General features: G+C 46.4%; 2 protein-coding genes across 12 annotated transcripts in view; one reads left to right on the top strand and one right to left on the bottom strand.

The window, feature by feature from the left end:
- Window positions 1-17,312, bottom strand: part of NF1 (neurofibromin 1) — a 3,279,657-nt gene that overhangs the window by 1,198,034 nt on the left and 2,064,311 nt on the right. The window lies entirely within an intron of this gene.
- EVI2B (ecotropic viral integration site 2B) overlaps window positions 1-17,312 on the top strand; it is a 48,220-nt gene that overhangs the window by 356 nt on the left and 30,552 nt on the right. For 2 of the 5 annotated variants that reach the window (XR_011274558.1, XM_069614613.1), the window contains exons 2-3: window positions 14,055-14,197; window positions 14,995-15,065. The exons of 1 other annotated variant lie outside the window; for it this stretch is intronic. The gene's annotated coding sequence lies outside the window, so the exon portion shown is untranslated. Of the gene's footprint in view, window positions 1-16; window positions 14,198-14,994; window positions 15,066-17,312 lie in introns of those variants that run through there. 2 more of the 5 variants (XM_069614616.1, XM_069614614.1) reach the window with 2 other exon arrangements.

The following is a 17,312-nucleotide window of genomic DNA, read 5'->3' as shown; positions in this document are numbered from 1 at the left end:
AAATATGATTTCATTTCAGTATGTGGAAACATTGTTGGATGTGGAAATATTGTTGCATCTGTTTTAATAGCTTAGTGCCGTGGTAAATAATATGGGTAGTGAGCGCAGAACGTTGTCCTGACCTAGGAGAAAAAAATAAGTTCCCGTTTTTCAAAGATATTAATTTATCGGTATTAACTGTATGATTGTATGCATGGTCCAAATTGCAAAATCCCTACAATTCACAGTATTGCTGCGAATTTAATCTCAACCCATTTATACAGATATATATATATACACACACACACACACACACACACACACATTTATCCGGTAGCTAAACCCATTGCTGATTTATGTAAGCCATACAATTAATGTACATTTCAAGTACCCAAGGAAGCCAATTGTCAAAAACATTTTGGATGCAAGCTTGCACCAAAAAGGATGCCCCTCACCCACAAACGGTAGGTATCTCGATTTGGCGCATCATAAATACGCACTTTCAGATGCTGCGCTAGACCACCGTTGCCCATCTGCAAACATTGCCCCGAGCCTGTTTCAAACAAGCAGGCGCAAGGCAGCAGCTGTGTGAAACGCTGCTGTCACACCTACACAGGGACAGAATTATTATTATTATTTGTTTATTTTACACATCTCAGTGAGCGGCCCTTTAAGGGCACTGTGAAATGCATTCCCAGCATCCATGTGGGCGATGGAAGCCTGTCAGACATTAGTGTTGGAAGGGGAGGGGGGACACAACAGGCGGACCCTATGAAACGAGACACCATTGAATAAAGCGTGTAAGCATATATATGAATTCTCCACGGTAGGGCCGGTATATGAAACTTTGCAAGCAGCATAGCTATGTATCTGACAGTTGATAATTTGACAGATGACTGACAATTTGACATGCACCTGCTTCTAATATGGGCTGTTAGAGACCTCCCCAGTCTATACCTCCCCTCTATCTGGCTGTAAATGCGCACACGCATTTTACCACTCCTTTCATTACTGTCAACACAGACTACGGTCTACCGAAGGGCGTTCATCCTCATAGCGCTTCAAGACCATACAAATGACAGCAGGCACTATACAAACACCACCTAACATAATGTAACAGCAGGTGGAACTAACGCATAGGGAGGAGCAGGGATGAAAACCCAGACGTGCAGTGTACACCATATGGCATGCAAAAGTAGATGTGTGTGTCCGGATTATGACTCCCAGCTTGCAGGTAATGGCTCGACATGTAGTTTGTGGACTCGAAAGCACTTGCCATATTTAAGGTCAGAACCGAAAGCTATAAAATATGAGATATCTCCTCAGTTAATTGAAATTCATTAAAGTTAAGTATAGCAGTGCAAAGGCAATAGAAGGGTTGGGGAGCGGAAGAGGTCTGTGCTGAGTAATAAAGGTTAAACAAGAAGAAAAAATGCAAATACCACAGCAGTCTCTCCAATGTGCAAGTGAGGAGGGTAGAAAGAGGCAGAATGGTTGAGTAAAAAGGGCAACTACACGCTGAACTCAGTGGGGACCCAAAACCAAATGCCCGACAACATGGTATAGTCATTACCAGGTCATGAAAAACGTTAATAACGCAAGATTCTCGGAGGATTTAAGGTTGGGTGGTGGTCAAGACTCCAATAGTCAATGGCAAAAGAAGTCTTATTGCCATGTAATTCTGGACGTGCCAAGTGAGTGGTGGTGGTGTGTTATGCGTGCTATCCTGAACATGCAGCAATCCTGCTGCGATTGGTAATCCATCTAATGTGTTGAGGAGCAGATGCAAGAACCTGAGACTAGTTTGTTGCCAACATGCTGCACGGCTATTGAAGTCAAAGTCCAGATTTAGAAACTGGACTAGAAATAATAAAATGATTACTAATCTTCGAGACCCGTCCAGGCATATCACCAATAGTTCACGCCCTGAAAACTGGGATTGGTAGATGAGTTTGGTAGATCGGTAGACGGAGGCTTAAAATCCAATCACCAACCATTCTACATCATGTTCCTCAAGTCAAATAGGTTTAATCGAGTGAATCGTTTATTTCAGTCGATTTGGCCCTAACACCACATGAAATAGAAAAAGAAGGACTAAGTAAATATACAAACGCCATAAACCCTTTACTTAAGTAATCCATGAAATACAAAACAATGCAATCCATCATTGTACACTAGTTGAGCAATAAATGGTACATCACACCCTTAAAAACGGTTTACTACCGCTAACACGTAAAAAAAAGTCCAGCAATCAAGATAAAATGATCATGCGTCATTAACACGCTCTCTTGAGATAGTCTGATACTGCACATGCCACCACCATCTATGACAATCCTTGTAAAAGTTTCTATATCAGCAATACAGTAACACAAGCCAAATAGCGTGTTTATACTCTGGTAACCTAAAATCAAGCACCCTGAGGCCAGTACTCATTCCGCATCAGCAATAGCTTGCTTACCAACAGATTCGGGAACATCTCAGATATGCGCCACATTAAGGATCACTGACATTGCTAAACACTGACACGCCAAGGCAATGTTAGCACCCTGGAGTTCTAGGGACATTTGAAATCACGTATCTGTTTTTGTCAAAGATGGGGTAGCGCCAGGCCAGACAGATTTAGTCGCTATCAAAAATACATTTAAGAAACTCATTTTTGCTGGTCGACAGGCCTAGGTGCCTTGGTGTTAATAAAAAGTGCTGAAGTTTTGGCTCGAGTTAAGGAAGCGATGCAGCTCTAAAAACCCGGTTCAGCTTTTAGAAACTAAGATTAGTACCTCCTTTTTGGCTTTGGTGAAGTCTCTTTTCGATAATAGCAACCCAGGAACCATCACAGCCAAGTAACACTCAAAGGAAATCGAAAACTTAAGTTTGATTTTCTTCCCTTCTAGAGACAAGTTGAGCCATAGGGATTTAAAAATGAGATGCTCTGTGTTTTAACTACATCGATTATTAAAACTTTTTAGACCGGCTTCAAAATCATCACTTCGACATTAGCCATTGGTGAGTGACAATTGACTCTTGGCAAGTAAGAAATGGTGTGCTGTGTGCATGTGGAGAGAACTGAGGGGGCAAATGACACTTCATGCCTAGCTAGCAGCTTGCAACTTTAAATGTGAACCCTGCTTTAGATATACACATTTAATTAAACCTGAGCAGCTGCTTCTTTAAGCCCATTTAGGTGCATAATTAATTATCCCTGGTAATGTTCTTTCTGATGGATTCGCCTCCCACAGAGTCGTCATCCTAGATACATCAGCAGTGGCAGTTGGCAGTTGGCAACAGAAAAACTCTCTGCAAGGGGTGTAAGTGTTCTTCGGCATCCACCCTCACAGACGATCCACTCAATGGCTCTGGAAAGAATTCGGACAGTGGATATAGAGAGCACCGCATGCTGCATAACCTTAGTTCACCCTTTGTTTCCCCTGTGCTCAGCCTCTCAGGGAACGTAACACACGTCTTTACTTGAGACGTTGGCAACATCCCTTCATGTGTGACAGTCTGGGAGGGTCCTGAGGAATCTGTGGGAGGATAATCCACCAGAAATTACATTACCAGGAGCAATTTGTTATTGCAATGAACTGCATCCTCTCAGATTCCTCCTCTTAGATATAATCAAATAGGAGGAGTACAATGTCCCTTAAGAGGGGAGAAAACCATATTTTACACCACGAAAAGAACTGCCCTTCCAAAACACGCATCAAGAACAGATTGGGAGCCCAGACAACAATGCTTCATGGAGATCTGATTAATAATGTTACATTTATATAGTGCTACGAACCCTCAGGCATCTGAGCGCTGCTTATTATTACCCACGCTGTGTGGTGCTCATTTATCGACCTCGGAAGGATGAAAGGCTGAGTTTGGCCCTGCCGGGATTGAAACCTGCGTTGGCAGGCTGCACAGATGTCAAAGCGAGTGCTCTACTTCCTATGCTATCTGACCGGAACTATGACGTGAGGTCCAGCTCTACCTGCCAGATTCCCCATGCAACACAGAGGAAGCTGCCAGACCACCGTGGAGTGGGCTTAAAGGCTCTGAGGCATTTCTTTTTCCTGGCAACACTCCACAATACAGAGGTTGATCCACTGAGTGATGGTTTGCTTCGAGACAACTATTCACCATTTGGCTTCGGGAAAGGCAACAAACGGTCGGCATTACGTAAGTCTCTCATGCTGGCCACTTAGAAACTAAGTGCCACTCTTGAAACCAGTCTGTGAAATCTCTCCTTCTCTTCCTTGGAAGGGTGAGTCGGACATAAAACCGAAAGGTAAATCTTTTGATTGAAAACAAATTCGAAGTGACCTTGGGAAGGAACATGGCCCGTATTCAAAGCATACATTTCTCTTTAAAAAAAATAAAAAAAAGAACACAAGTAATGGGCCTTTACTGACTGGGCATGAAGCTCACTCTCCAGTCCAACCAAGGCGAGAGCCACCAGAAATATTCCCTTTAAAAAGAACAGTTTCATTGAACTAGCATGGAGGGTCTCAAGCAAGTAATTTAGGAAAAGACTCAAAGCCCAAGCTGGGACCACAAACCGGGGATGGTGGGGGGACCATATTAAACAACAGGGGGAATAGAAAAATAGGAACCTTGTTCGGGCATCTTTTTAAAAACTGACACAAATGCTAGATAGCCCACCACAGTGCTGACCTGTGGGTTCCGATGAGCCATGGACAAGATAAACTGTAGGACCAAGACAGTGAAATATGTCAATTGACACAGATTTTTCTCGGCACCAGGAACAGAACTTCCTATTCAGGCTGGCGAACCAAGGAGGACTCCGACTACAATGGGCCATGGTGCAGATTTTTTTATACAAATAAAAAATGCAAACACATTTCTGACACTATCGTTAGGAGGGAAGTTCCCTACATTCTAAAACAAAAAGTAAGGGTGCTCGTCAAAATCCAAAATTAAAGATTCCTAAGTCCATATTCCTTGTTACTAACTGGCCCTACCATTTTGCAAAATCTAACTAAAAGGAAAGGTAGTCTTGCACAATAGCCCCTAAATGGGCCTGGCTCGTTGAAGACTTATCAGTCTCAGAGGTCTGTTAGAATGCCTTTACACCATTCACAGTGTTGGTATGGAGTTTATCGAATAAAATTATGAAAGTCTTCTAAATGGGTTTCCCCTCCTGGTTTTGGGAAAGACGAATTCTTCTTATATGTTTTTCATCTTTTTTACCATTGGTTACATCCCTCCAGGATCACTTCAGGTTTTTACCAGTGGTTAAATCTCTCCAGGATTATGATGCACACACTTTTCTGTATCCCACGTTTGGGGCACTTGCACTCCCCAAAGTCCTATGGCTCTTTGGTAGGGTTAATGGTTCTCAGTTCAATTAATGTCCTTTTTTGTCAGCTTTCCCAGCCTTGGTAATACACACCTGTACCCCTTTCATTCTCTTGTTAGATTCTTGTACTGAGGACGGCTTCCCCAACCTTAATTTAACAGTGTTCGCATCACTTCCCCTCCGTTTTAGTTGGGTCGCGTGCCAGTTCCATTCTTTCAGAATTTTACACTGCTGGTGGCTTCTCCACTCGTGATATGCAGTACTCATGTCTCTCTCACTCTGTTTCACCTGAGTCTTGTGCCTGTTCTGTTTTCCAGATTCTTGTACAGTGGACTGTTCGGAAGTCTGACCACCACAGTTTACAGGCCTAACTGGCATTCTCATGTTGGGAGCGTTCGCTTCTCTTTTTTTGTCCTTGTCTCGTAGATAGCAGCACTCATGCGGTGGAGCTCAGGAATTTGGGCTCCTTTCTTTCTCCTGGCCTCGGCGTAAGCTGCTGGGCACCGGGCCAACCACTGTACTCGAGTGGTCGTACCACCATGGAAGACTGATTGCATCCCTTCTTCATTCTGTGTCCAACAGGAGCCACTTGCTCGGTCAGCACACCTGCCTCGTAGCCTCCAGCTAGCAAGTCCTGCTTGCGGCAAAGCTACTGCTGGCTCCGACACTTCAGGCCATGTCCATAGAGGCTCACTTCTGACTATCGAGAATTCTCCCTCAGTGGGAGTCGGACACTGCTTGGGAGTTCTCTCCATTCACAGTTCTTACTGTATTTAAATAAATCATCAAAATAAAAAAAAGATGTATCCTTCCTCGATGGCGGCATTCAGCTGAAAGTCAGCATTACCTGAAGCCAACAGGATGGAAGGATGATCTCTGGTAGATGTAATCAAAGCATGAGAACAAACAGATTTTTCAAGTCCCATGTAGGCCACCAATGTAGTCCGTTCAGGGAGTTGCTTATCGGAAGGGGGCTTCTTGTCCATGAGTGGGGGGTCACTGCCAGTGAGGTCCCACTTGACCAGACCCCTAGGGAGGGTCTTGCTTAGTGGGCGCACCTCCCAAGCCTCAAAGGGGGTGGCTCCCTATGGGGAGAAGGGAGAAATGTTAGTGATTCGTCACTGCCGACATACATATACTTCCTTGCTGGCAGGCCTTTATGTGGAGAGAAGACCTCTTCAGACACATTCCAATCTCTGTATTTCATCCTCTCAGCAGCCATGCATTAAGTTTGAGAGTACTGATGTTCAGGGGAAGAATGTGCCTTTTGGAATCAGAGAAGGTACTCTCTCATCAGGGGGTCATGTCGACGGGATCAGAGTACCACATCCACTGAGCCCAGTCAGGGGTAAACGCAATTATCGTGGTCCACAAGCTACTGAGGCCTGGAGAAATGACAAGTATCAATAGAAATGAGTAGCGGGCAAAGTCCCAGTCCACTTAGAACAAGCACATCCTGGTGCCCCTCTTGGGTGAAATTTCATGGAGCAGAAATGTATCACTTCTTATTGACACTGGAGGCAAACAGGTCTACTTGCGGGGTTCCCCAGAGCTCCCGTTAGTGGGAGACTGGGGGTGTCTGCCACATCATTATCTGTTCAGGCAAGATGGGACGCCTACAGAGAAATGTTACTCTCCAAAGTTTATCATCAATGCTGCATTGCTTGACTGCATAGGAGCAGTGACCCTACATCGTCTCAACTTGCTGAGGTGCCACACTGCCGGCAAGCTGTCCATCAGCATTAGGACAATCCTCCACTGACACGAGGGAAGTAAAACTAAGAGCAAACCTGATCACCCACATCTAAAACAAACTGATGTGCCATGTGGATTCCGCCAAGGACCGTAGACAGCTCACTTTATCACCCAGGTGGGCACTCCAATCTTTCACAGAGTCCTCAATCATTTATCTCAGACCAAAACAGATCCCCCAGCCAACATGTTAGGTTGGTACTACTACAAAAGGGCTTGCAATACAAGTGTCAAGACTCGAAAAAGGTCTGCTGTGTCAGCCGGGCAATGGGACCACCGAGATTGAAGAAGCCATTGGTATAACCTTATTCTCAGTTGAGCCTCTGGCATCAGAACCAGGTGGAAAGGTAAGGCTGAGGTTGGAAAGAACCGACTGTCCAGTAACCTCTTAACTGAAATATGTAAGGTCCTGTCATAAGGTGAAAAGCCTTCTGCCGAGCAAGTGTCCAGTACTGCCCCATTGAACTGGAGCTCCTGGGATGGTGTCATGGGACTTCTTTAAGTTCAGGGAAAAGCCACAACTGTGTAGAAATGGACAGGTGTGGCACAGATAAATGACATGGGACGAAGGTTAGGACGAAGGCAGAACTTGAAATTAGTAATAAATGCTTTCTATCATTAACCTCTGGTACTCTGTGCTTTGGATGGGTAGGCACATGGAAATAAGTATTCTGACGGTCCAGTGAAAACAGCCATTCCTGCATCTTAAGGGTCTTAAGGATATGGGACAAGTTCTCCATCTTAAACTTGTCTTTCCGGACGATCTTGATCAAAGACTTCAGGTCCAAGATGGGATGTACACTCCATACATTTTAGGGACCAACAAGAAGTAAATGAAGAGAATACCACTACAACCTCTCCCCTTACCCAGTGTGCTTCCAGAAACCTCTCTATAGCAGTCTTGTCCAAGAGAGATTGCACCTCCTACAGGAGTTAAAGGTCCAGCGTTTGTGATTGCTGTGGGGGGTGGTCGGGGGACCTTTTCAGGAAGGGGCAACAATAACCTTGAGACACTGTTTGAAGTAGCAAAGTTTCTGAAGAAGTGGTGTAATGCCACCCCCCAACCCCATGCTGTCGGCATTGAATGAGGTGAGGATACCTTGAAGAATATTTTGGGGCTGAAGAAGAAGGGATAGTGGCACTGGAGTTTTGATTTTTCTATGGTTTGTGCCCCCTTCATGGGTGGTACCACCTTTGTTTGCCCTTATTTGTCAAGAAGTGACTTTTACCTCTGTGCATGTAAGAAGTGATAGGCGGAGGATTCGGCCTCTAGAAAAAGATGAATCAAAAGGTAGATTAAATATACTGCACTTCTAGGCCTAAAGATGTAGCTATTGCTTATAAAGGGATTTGTCCACCTTTGCACAAAACCAATGTACCCCATTAAAGGGCATGTTGATTAATTTTGCCTGGTCTTTGGGTGCAAACTGCGAAATCCTCAACCACGAATGGAGTCCTGGCCTGTGGCAGAATGCAATTTTCAAGGGTGTGAAAGCTCTGGATTTTTAATCTTTATTAACAACTAGCAAAAAGTACCCTAATGGGTTCTATGGACAAACAGACATGACAATACTCATGAATTGTTGAAAATTAACAATTTGGTAGGTCGCTGTTCCGGTTCGCTTATCGCTTGAAGTGCTTTGCACTCTGAAGTAGACTGCACCGAGAGTGGGCATTTGTGGCAGGCTGACATACCCCAGAGCAGACATTGGGGGAAGCGAGAGTTGGTGTGCTGCTGCATACTGGGACCTACATGCTCTCTCCCACCTGTTGCGTCACCCTGGCGTGGTGCAGTTGGTTGTGATGCAAATGTCCCAGAAACTGTGCATTCTAGGGCTGAGGGCCGGTCCTTCTAAGACCACATTGATGTTTCGCCGATTTCAGGCAACTGTCTCAAGTATGAAGGTGCTGAAATCCGGGGAAAGGGGTGGGGTGTCCAAATATCAAGTAACCAGTAATGTCCAGAGGGTCCTAACAGGTACCTATGCAATATTTGGTGCAGATTGGTGAAAGGTGTGGAATTGTATAAGGAACAACGCTTAGCCAAGCCATAAACCCAGCCACACATTTTTACTTTTAAAAACAGATAAAATGACAATCAATTGGTTTCTGAAAGGAAGGGCTGCAGACCAGAGTCCCCCTTTCATAATAGCTCCACCCCAAAAGGATAGTGCATCCATGTACCTTTGCTGCACTGGTTTCCTGGCATTTCTAACCCCTGTGGCACAGTACGGGTTCAAATGATGACATGTGCATTCATGACAACTGCTGTGACCCCAATGAAGACAGACCTGACATTTTAACTTTTGCACCTCTGAAAAAAGAACTTGTCCTAACTGTAGCCTTATCAGTCTTGTGGCAGGGTAATCTCTAAGAATAAGCAATACCTGGTTATGGTATGGTGACTGATTAAAGCACACAATTATCAAAGCCATCCGATTCGTTATCATGCAAGTGTCACCTCTGTGAGCCCAGGTCAGTGATGTCAAGGCAATACATATTCATGGCCAGTTTGACTGTCTCCAATGAGCTAAGTGAGACAATAGCCAGAAAGCTGCCTCCCTTCGATTGTCCAGAAGGAAGTAAGACGAATCAAAGGAATTCGTCCCTTCTCCCCAAGGAGGGGGGGGGGGGCCTCCTCATTTGAGGCTAGGAAGGTGAGCCCGCTTTGCAATACCCTCCATAAGGGTCTGGGCAAGTGTGACCTCATTGGGCAAGAATCCCCCTTTTGGGATAAGGACTCCAGTTCCGAATAGGAACTCCCTAAGCCATTTCCCGTAGTGTCATATATAGGTTTGTCAGATATGAAGAACACTATAGAAGCCAGGGACTTGGCAGAAGACAAAACTAAAATATACATGGTATGAGTAGACTTAAGAGAGCAACAAACACTGAGGAGAGGTGAAGTCGAGAGAGAGCAGAGAGAGTAAGCAGCGGAAGCCCCCTTACGCTGTGACACCAGCGAGAGGTGGGGCTGATGAGCACAACACTTTCAGAAGTGGCCTGAATGCCAGAACGAAATGCTGGAGGCACTGAACGCAGTGAGAGGCCGAGGATACATGGTCACACCACCACCGGGATTTGGATTCCCAACACTTGCGAGGTGGGCAGAGAACCGGTCCAAGGACACCAAAACTATAACACAGAGGAGGCAGTGAGACATCCGCTTACCGCAGCCACACAGGATCCTAGGGAAAGAGGACTGAGAGCTGGACGCAGGCGGAGTCGAGAAAAAGGAGAAGCAGAGCAAACTAAGAGAACCCGAGCCAGTACAAGCCCCAGTGACGTTCCCCTGAAGAATCAAAAGTAACGGGAGTTAGTTAGAATTACATTTTTGTGAAATATTCTCCCCACTTGCGAGTCCCCCAGCACTTTTTGTTGGACTATTAGATTTTTGATCCGTTCTCCTGAGTGATTGGGAACCTTTTTCCCCACTCACTAAGTCTTTCATTTTATCGCTGGGAACCTTATGAAACCCTTTTGGTTGCATCTTTTTGGAGTAATGCTTTCCTCCATCTTTTAAGGCATCTGCAATTTATTATTGCAGCACAAAGCACTTTTTGTGGTGTTGCTGGGAGCTCTGAGCTGCTTTTTATATTTTCCTTGTGATAACTGTTTCAAAGGGTAGGGGGATACTTTTTATCCTACCTTACTGTTATTTTGTGGAATCAGCACACCCTATCTTATGTGGAGTCCAGAGGGGACACAACGTTTCCCTTTTTCCACATCTCCGGTAATGTTCTAGTTATAGCGATACATTCATCTGAGTGGCTGGTGGCAGTGGATATTACACTTACATGCATGCTGTCACAGCTGCAGTAAGTGATACATGCGTCACCATTGTACTAAAATGGCACCGCTCTTCTTTTTTCGCCAACTCTTGACAGCTTGTCCTTTCTTGAGCCTTCTTCTGCTGTCCTGGGTGGGGGAGGTCCCACTCACACTTGTCTTTCACGGGCTACCACTGGGAAGCCCGCACAAGGGCACCAGCGTGTTTGGGAGGGCAGGAAGCTGGTAGTACTTCGAAACTCCACAGGCCTTTGTCCTCCAATGTGTCTGCTTGAATCCAGTTCTGACTGGGAGGCTGACTAAAGTTTGAATGTGGCTTGACGGCTGATTGGCTGGGTTCCTGCATAAAGGCGAGGGTCCTGCAGCAGAACGAGAGAGTTGTCCCATGGAATGGAAAGTCAGAGGAAGAAGGTCTGCAGCCATCTCCAGCAAGCCCCAGTGACTGCTGAGTGACCACAGCTGCTCCAACGTCCTCTTCTGATCAAGAGGGAAGATCCCGACCGGATGACCTCCTCCCTTGGACAGGTGGGCCTAACCAGTTTCGAGAAAACCTGCATTTTGTGCCGTCCCTCGAAGAGCTATGACCATCCTGGGCTGAAAATCCCCAATACCCTGGGACCTGGACCAATCTGGATTAGGACTCGTGGCAACCACAAAACCAAGGAAAGACCCCCCCCCCTCCCTGTAGCTCTCCCTACAAACCACTCAAAGCCGGTTTGTGCATGTTTGACACCATTGAAGCTGCTACAAAGTGAACCACCAGAGTTATTCTTTATCTTGAGGCTTAACCTCCTCTTCATCTTCAAGTTCACTCTACGCCGAAGCTCTGCCATCTCCACATCAGAGACCAGTTTATTATTATTTACTTTTTGTATTGAGCAACACGCCCAAAGACCTCATTAAGCATCTAGTGCCCTCAACTCGACATCGCTGGCTGGTCACTTGCTTCTTCGAGAACTCAACCGATGCCCCTGCTGTGCCCCAATGCTGTTTTGAGCCAGCCAAGTCCACTCGCAGCCAAAGGCAAGTTTGTGCTTCCATCTCAGAGTTCGCCCAGTCTTCCAGTGCCACTGACTTGAAACAGTCTGCCGTTCTCAGCAACTTTGATCCACAAACCGCTGCCGAACTGTTGGTCATCTACTGCTGATGATTCACAACTCTACCTCAACCAGACGCTGAAAGAATCCAGACTCCGAGCTCGAAGCCAAAAAGCCAGCTCCAAAGAAGAAAATAAGGTACTGTGAAGAGGCCCTGTTGACCCTGGAACACTTTTGGGACCGGTTATGAATCAGAATACACTGACTCTCTAAGGACATGGTGTACAATATTTTATTAAAGTAGAACTATAAGGCCTAACTTTCCCCATCACTATGGAAATTCCCTACTATACTACTAGCTAAGGTGCTCATTAGTCGTGAACTTCCAAAGAAATAAGTCAGCTGTTTAAAAACTACTCTAATTGACCCTACCACTAGGAAAATTAACATAGGTCAGGAGAATGACTGTTCTCCTGAGGGAACTTCCAGAATCAGTCTTTAGAGTTCCCTCTAATACACAATCTGCAAATAGTTTCTTGTGACTTCCTGGATCAGTCTCTTTAGTTCATCAATTGGGCTTTTGAGTGTTCTCCCCTCTTTGGGATCTCTTATAATATCTATATTGTTGGCTGTTGATCTCAGCGGATCATGTGAAGATATTATTTCTCTGGTAGGCTTTCCCTACTAGGTAATTACAGTTCAACTTCTTTTGGTCTATTTGACCTTGTATGTCTCTCAATTGATTAGTTCCCCTAGACTATGCCTCATATCTTTCTCTCTCTTTGGTATTGTACTCTTCTTGTATAGAATATCGACTTGGTTTCCCCTTTTCCCAGGGTGTTTGTATCTCATTATTCAGCTGTTCAATAATCCTTCCCCTTCTTTCACAGCATTTAGAGTTCATTGGCTTTTAGTTAACTCCGTTTCATATCTTCTACTGTGACGAGTTGTTTGTACGGTATGATTTCCCTTGGGACTGCCAGTGCTTCAAGTTCTCCCAATTACCTTAGTTATTGATGGAGAACATCTCCAGGAGCCTGCTTCCCCTGGGACCTCCTCTCTGATCCTTGACTGGCGGTGCCTTCTTCTCTCTGGCGTCTATTTCACGCTGTTTCGGTCCCTCGAGGTGTTCAAGTGCTTCGCTGCTCGCCCGGACACCCTTTGACTCTCTAATGCCGGTGTTACTGGAAATGATTTGTTAACAGTGCTCTCACCTCGGAGACCTGCTTATTTCTGTGCACCGGAACATCTGGGAGCGCAATCATCGGTGTCCTGAACACCCAATACGAGGAGCCCCAAGACCCGATTTGGCCTCCGACACCGCAGCGAAAAAGCGTGGGCAGATGCCTAGGTCGCGCCTGACTACGGGGAAGGAGGTCTGGCTACCTTCTCTAATGGCACAGCCGGAGTGACTCTGGTGTCCGCAGCACACGCAGCTTCAACAAGGTGCCACAATTGGTGCCACGTAGCAGCGGTGGACAGAGTTTGGAGGTTGCCTGAAGTGTGGCAGCAGAGATGTCAGCTGGAGCTCAGAGAGGCCCAGAAGCGCCGGCTAGTGGTGGTCCGCTGCCCGCAAGGCGACACCAGGTGAGCTATGTGTGCAGGGGCTGGAGCCAGGTCACTAATTGCTAGGGCCAGGAGGCCAGGCTGAGGAGCATGCCTCGCCTGGCAGAGCAGGGCCCCCCTGGAGCAAAGGGAGCAGTCGCTCTGCTGCTTGAACTACTAACTCAGTGACACACTTCTCTGTGCCACTGGGCAGTTCTCTGTTCTATGGACTGTTACAACAATGAAATTTCAGGCTTCTTAATTGCAACCCCTTAATTCTCACACAGACCTCCGGTTGGGCAAAATATTTGGTGGGAAGCAGGAAGGGAATAACGGGAGTACCAGGATTTTAGGAGAACATACCTCAGATACGTAGGACTAAGAAACATTGTCAAAGCAAATACATTTTTTCGGATTTAAGCTTTAAGGTTATGGACAGGTGCGTCTGGTCTTTTCACAAAAGATGCCCTTTGTGATACCATATGTCCTGATGCCTGCTGCTTGCTCTTCACTGCTACATTATTGCGCTTGCCACCACTGCAATGTTGACTGTACTTGTTCTTCTACATCTGTGACTCTCGCCCGCTTTTTTTACCTCTCCGATGTCCCTGCATCTTTGACTCTTGCCTACATGCTGGAAACCCGTCAAGAGCCTGCTTCGACTACTGCCTCCTGATCTGCTGCTGTTGGAACTTCACCCTGAGCCTTGACACCGACGCCTCCAGAGTTATTTGCTTAGGCCATAACTCTTGCTGGACTTTCACCCGTCACCCTTTGGCTGCTAGGCCACCTGGTGAGTTTGTATTGTGCCCGTCAAGCTCCTCCTTTCCCCGTTTCTTTCTCTCCTCGTCTCTCTGCCTCCATGGCACTGATAATCTCCCCTATCTTCTCTAACTGCTATTCTATCTCCCACCCCTGCCCCTAACGAAGACTGGAAGAAAAAAGTCAAAGGAAAATATCTCTGGGCCTCTAACCCTGGCCTTGCCATCGCTATTACGAGGTCAGACTCTAGCCGGGCATAGGAGACCTACAACTAATGTCTCCTTCATTTTCACCCACATTCTGTGTTCATTGTATTTAATTATATGTTGGCTTTCCCCTATTAACAAGTTGTTTTCCAAATGGATTAGCGTATTCATCACGCTTTGGATACCTGTAAGTGTGTATACTGTATTTCAGACACAACTAAGCTGTTTTTTCATCACAATGTTCATCATGAATTGCTGCTCACACAAAAAATACTTAAATAATATGTAAAGTGAAACCAGAATATCAGCCAATTAATAAAAAGCTGACATCACCAAAAAATCAAGGATAAATGTGTTCATTAGCAGTGTGCTTTTGTCTCAAATGATGAATGCCCCATTTAATTGGGCTTTCACAAGGGTTCAAATCACTATTCATTTAAAATATATTGCATATTTTTGAATTTTAGAGGTAGGACAACCCCCCCAGTTATAGATTTTCAGGCCCTCCAGTCCTCCCCGCTCCCGGGCAGCCTCTTATTGTTCAATTCTTCCTATCGCTGATATCTGTGTCAGCATCAATTTCTGACTGCCACTGATGATATCTTTTCTGTCCCCTCTACAGACCTTTGGACTCCTCACCTGATCTCTACTCTTCCCTTTTTCTTCTTCACCCATTAATGGTGGCACTAGATGGTAAGTACTCTTGGCTCATTTCTCATCCTATAGGTGCATCATAAATCTTTACCATACTGGCACGGTCATGGCTCAGGGTCCTCAATTCAATCTCCTGCTCTTTGACCAGTGCCTGCTGACTTATCAACTTCCTTCTTTCTCCTGCTACCCCTCCCTCCTCTCTCTGCACCTACTTCTCCTCTGGTAGATGTACCCCCCCATGGTATGCTGCCTCGGAAAATCTTCAAAGGAGGTGAACAGCTTCACTTAGCCACCCTGAACACTCGCTGTGCTATCAAACAATCATTGGACATCTGCCTCCTTCTTGAAGACTTTGATCTCAAAGTCCTCGCTCTCACTGAGACGTGGTTCAGAGCCAGCTCAGTCACTGCTTTTGACTCCCTCCTCCCTGATGGCTACAAGATCATCTCCAAGCCTCGTCCAAATCGGTAATGTGTTGGAGTGGCCCTGATCTTTGAGTGGGTTCCCACCTCTCTCATACCCACTCAGTCTTACTCCTCCTTTGAAAGCCTTGTCTGCAAGCTTAGCATCTCTCCCTCTCTCACCCTTGCCACTACCTACAGGCCAACTGCCCCTGCCACTCTCTTCCTATCAGAACTTCTCTTCCTCTCTCCTGACTTCCACCTCTAAACTCCTCCTCCTTGGAAACTTAAACATTCACCTCGACTCCACTGTGCCTCCATGCTCTTCCGTGACCTCAACGCCTCTCTCCCCTTCACTATTCTCCGTCCGGCCACACAGTTGATGCTTTCATTCACACTGATCTGCCTTCTCCAACCCTCTCTCTAGGTCTGACCACTCCCTCCTCTCATCCTGCCTGGGTCCACTTGGCCGAGCCAGCCCCAGCACTGCCAACTTCCTTCGCTCTCATCCATACGATGAAGCAGGTGTCAGCTGCTGCGTTTGCCTCTACCATCATCCACTCCTCTTCCCCCCCCTTATTGACTCTCCAACTGACTGTCCTGGTCAACCTCCATCCTGCTATCACCAACACTCTTGAGATACTTGCTCCTGTCATGAGGATCCGCCTGAAACCCGCCTCTAAGCGTGACAGTTGGTATGACTATGAACTAGCCACTCTGAAATGCAAGTGCAGAACTGCTGAATGGAAGTAGAAGACCTCTGGTTCATCCGCCTACAGACCTTTTGTCTGCTCCAAAGGCAAAACAGTCTTTCTATCCGCTCCAAGAAGCCGATCCACATCCAGGCACGCATCTCTGGAGCCTCTAACAACTCAGCTGAACTCTTCAAAACTGCAAGGAACAAGCCAATCCATCTGCAGTATTTACCTTCTAGCTCCCCTATCATGCCCTCTGTACTGCACTGGCCACCCACTTCTCCACTAAAACTCAGAACATCGTGTCCTCCCGCTCTCCCCTCATTCTCCTTGTCCTCCAGCTTCCCTTGGACTCCACACCCCCGCCCACACCCACTATTTCCTCCTCCTCTCCTATCACTACGGATGAGGTCTCTAGAGTACTCCTTTCTATGACTGTCTAATCCAAACTGGTGTCTCCCTGCTCTTCCTGCACCATCAAGGACAATATCTTATCCCTTGCTCCGGCCCTTGCTGACTTCTGCAATCACTCTCTAGCCACTGGCTCTTTCCCTTCCTCCCTCAAGCACTCTCTTCTGGTGTGCCCCTTATCAAAAAACCCTGAGTCCGGCTAACTACCGTCCTATCTCTATCACTCCCTTCAATGGGGAAACATCTAGAGAAGTTGGTATTCCCACAACTAACCCAACACAATGAGCTCACTGGTTGCCTACACGACCATCAATCTGGTTTTCGAGCATCCAGAGGCACAGAAACTGTTCTCCTGAACACCCATGAAGAATTGCTTGCATCTCTTGACTAACTCCCCTGCTGTTCTATTCCTCCTTGACCTTTCTTCCGCCTTTGACACAGTCAACCACTCCATCCTCATAAAGAGGCTCAAAGATACCCTCGGTATCTCTGACCGGGAACTGGATTGGTTGAACTGCTTCCTCACTGACCACCTCTCCCATGTGGTCCTGGGCCCCATCTCCTCTCCCACTGCCATCTCAACGTGTGGTGTTCCCCAGGGCTCTATACTCTCGCCTTGGCTCTTCAACATTTACCTTGCCCCTCTTGCTCACCTGAAATCCATTTCTCTCCTCGCTTCTAGTGTTGCGCTGATGACACTCGACTCTTCTTCAAGCTCCACCCCCCCTCCTCTGCCTCCTCTTTCATCCCTGACTGCCAGCTATCCAGTCGTGGTGCGC

Source organism: Ambystoma mexicanum, chromosome 9 (genome assembly GCF_040938575.1).
Source record: "Ambystoma mexicanum isolate Mex_15411 chromosome 9, UKY_AmexF1_1, whole genome shotgun sequence".
In the NCBI taxonomy this organism is placed as follows: domain Eukaryota; kingdom Metazoa; phylum Chordata; class Amphibia; order Caudata; family Ambystomatidae; genus Ambystoma; species Ambystoma mexicanum.
This window is presented reverse-complemented; position numbering and strand designations above follow the sequence as displayed.